At 37.4% G+C, this 3,177-nt stretch overlaps 2 long non-coding RNA genes across 2 annotated transcripts; one reads left to right on the top strand and one right to left on the bottom strand.

Moving 5' to 3' along the window:
- Positions 1–280: 280 nt before the first annotated feature.
- LOC113471121 lies at positions 281–741 on the bottom strand. Its single transcript, XR_003393943.1, has 2 exons — positions 437–741; positions 281–353 (listed from the first exon to the last, which is right to left on the bottom strand). It is a non-coding gene; the product is annotated as an uncharacterized LOC113471121 (long non-coding RNA).
- Positions 742–2,105: 1,364 nt separating this feature from the next.
- LOC113471120 lies at positions 2,106–3,082 on the top strand. The gene is made up of 2 exons (XR_003393942.1): positions 2,106–2,452; positions 2,608–3,082. It is a non-coding gene; the product is annotated as an uncharacterized LOC113471120 (long non-coding RNA).
- The last annotated feature ends 95 nt before the right edge of the window (positions 3,083–3,177 follow it).

Genomic DNA, 3,177 nt, shown 5'->3' with positions numbered 1-3,177 from the left:
TAACTGCTATAGTTTATCAAATCTAGAAGACCTCTTTCCTTACCACGGTCCGTAGCTATTTCCTGCTCGTCTAGAACTGACGTCTCGATGGGTTGATGAACGGTGGAGTATTGGTGTACAGAAAATTTCAAGTACCACTGATTTGTGCGTCACACAATCGTACCTTTCATACATGCTCTTACTTTTATATTTTTGCCAATACTTTATTTATTTTTTAGAGTCAGTAAACATTATTTTATTAACGAAAACCAAACACGAGAAAATTTACAAAATTCACGAGTTTTTTTACATTCGCCTTCTTTACGAAAATATCCTGACTCAGACAAAATTAGATTTCATGATAAGCTGTATACCTTGACAGCAAATTTTCAAGTGGATACTAAATTAAACCAGCCTCCTCTGACCCAAGATGTAGATTTCATGATAAGCTGTATACCTTGACAGCAAATTTTCAAGTGGATACTAAATTAAACCAGCCTCCTCTGACCCAAGATGTTCAAGATGGAACAAGAAGCACATTAATTTCCTCTCCACTCTTGTCATAAAAACAAAATGTTTCGTTAATGACTCGCCAAATACCGTCAGCATTTTGAACGAAATAAAATGACGTGGACCGAATAAAATGAAACATGGGATGCCCATTCCTGTCCAAACCATTGAACATTTTGTGTTCTCATTTTCTTCAAATGTTGCCACGTGAGCCCACCTTCCACTAATTTGGAAAGAGGAGGAGGAGGAGGAGGAGGAAAGGACAAGGGAAAGGGTTATTTGAGTGAAGGAGGAAGAGAACGAATAGGAGGAATGGAGCAGTTGCAAATGGGTAAAAATTATAAATAAATGGTTGATTCCTATGTAAAAAGTTGGGAAAAATCCATATCAGAGGTTGAAACTCCGAAAAAATAAATGTAATTTTCCGTTCTAATGAAAGAGTTCAAATATGTGTGACGTCAGACTTTACGCAGTTGTATTTTTCGTCCGTTAGGTAGCGCCACTATGCAAGCGCGCTAGCGGAGGAGCAGAAAGAACTGCGCAGAAACGTATGCGCACAAACACATTAATGCGTTGCCTGCGAGGGAGCTTTGCTCGGGACATTTGATGTGACGTCATCGCCTACGGGAGCGTATGCCGTGACGTCAAAGTTCACGATTCACCGGCATTTTTTTAATCGATGTCTTCGCCTACGGGAGCGTATGCCGTGATGTCAAAGTTCACGATTTACCGGTATTTTTTAAATCGATTTATCTCGGGATCTAGAAGTCGTAGAAGAAAAAGAAAAAATCCGTTGGTCCTCATTTTTCCTGCTCTATGACTTTGAAACATCACCCAAGTAAGCGCAACTGATCTATTAGAAGAGTAGGAGGGGCAGCTGGGGGGAAGGGAAAGTTCTAAATATTATTGTACGGTGTTTAACTTTAAGCACATGTTTTGTTATTTTCATTTGTTGATTAAAATTTCATTTTGCTTTTATTTTAAAAGGTTTTGTGTCCTGTTGTAGCTCAGTGCTTTTTTTTCCATGTTTCTGGGATTGAAGTCTCTGTCGACATTGAAGACATTACAATACAGTGGTTTTTATGAAAGGTTTGAACATGCTTGTGAATTTTTGTGTTCTATATCACAGATTTTTTTTCATGTCTTATTATAGGTACTAGTACATGTCTTATTATAGCTCTTTGTGCACTTTGTAATAGTAATAGTATTAACACAGTATACAATTTATTACTGTGGACTTCTGTATAACCACAAATACAATTACAAGTAGATATTTCTTAAATCTATTAAGAAGGAGTCTTTAGATTAAAAGAGCTATTAAACTTCTTCCCTATCCCTCCTTTCTATTCTCACTCTTCCTTCCTACCTCCCTTTCCACATTTTCCTCCAGCCTCTCTTTCTGAATATCATTGTTTTGTTTGAGTTTTTTGTTTATCCACGCCTAGCGCCCTTTATTTTCTTGTGTTTGTTTTACTCGTTAGAACTTTCGGCACTTGGTTTGCGGCACAACTAAACAATGTGCGATGTTATGATGAGTCTCTAATTTCTACCTCTCTGAGAATTTTCTTGCTTCTTTTATTACGTCCTAGGTAAAATACTCGTCTTATATTTCTTCATTTGTAACGAAGTGAAATTTCAACAACTTCAACATTTAAATTTTACCGGCACAATTCGTCAAACCTCAATTTCGGGAAGTAACAAACATCTTAAAACAACCAAAAAACTTTCACTTTATCGTAATTTCCAACTAGGCCCCGCCAAGTTCAGATTGGCCAACCGTCAATTCGTTTTAATTAAATCAAAATTTGGGTCTTTTATGGTACAAAATAATTGGTACCCCTGACGTATCGAAATCAGCTGTTTAAAATCGATTTTTTTTTCAAATCCGAGATTCCGTTTGACAGCCATATTCATTTTGATTTGAGTACCCAAGCTGGACGGTGGACTACAGAGGAATATTGCCGTAAGTACCTTCTAATAATTAGAAAGGCTAAATTTAACTGAAATCTTAGGTAACATTTTCTTTCATAATCAGTGGTGTTCATTTTGAGATGGGATAGTGTAAGTTTGACAGGATTACCGGGATAAACTTAGATAAAGTTTGTTGTTTGATTACAGGCCCCAGCCCCTTGTGTAGGGTATCCATGATTTGAGTATCAATGAATCTTTCCACATCTCTAATCAACTTATCAACATGATCATTGGCTAGAAGCCCAAGAAATGGAGTCAGATGTCGATTTCCCCTTCAAAATTCACCCTTAGGGGTAACTATCAGACCGAACGTACCATGAAAGCACCAGGCGCTTTACACCCCAGCACTGAGGTCAATCACTTTCCCAAATGGACCCAAACTGCCGTCCATCACTCATTTACTCCCAGATCAAATTTCCCAGTTCCCATGTAGTCGTTTGAATCTCAACTCACCCATGTGATGTTACACCAGTTTAACATTCAATTTCCCAAGTATCTCCAGTCAAGATTAAGAAAATGTTCCAGAATCAATGAAGCACATCCCGTAGATCAAGTTCCAGATCACCACAAACCAGGGGAGTGAAGTTATCTTCCTATTACTTACTTACCATGATATAAACAGGGTTTAATATTTTCTCATTTCTGTTAGATCTTTGTACTCAGACAAAAATTTGGTTTCCAAGGTCTGCCTAACCATTATGATTTTTTTTTAAAGTT

The sequence above is a fragment of the Diaphorina citri genome, unplaced genomic scaffold (genome assembly GCF_000475195.1).
Source record: "Diaphorina citri unplaced genomic scaffold, Diaci psyllid genome assembly version 1.1 scaffold2089, whole genome shotgun sequence".
Lineage (NCBI taxonomy): Eukaryota > Metazoa > Arthropoda > Insecta > Hemiptera > Psyllidae > Diaphorina > Diaphorina citri.
Note: the sequence above shows the minus strand (reverse complement) of the source record. Positions and strands in the feature narration are given on the sequence as shown.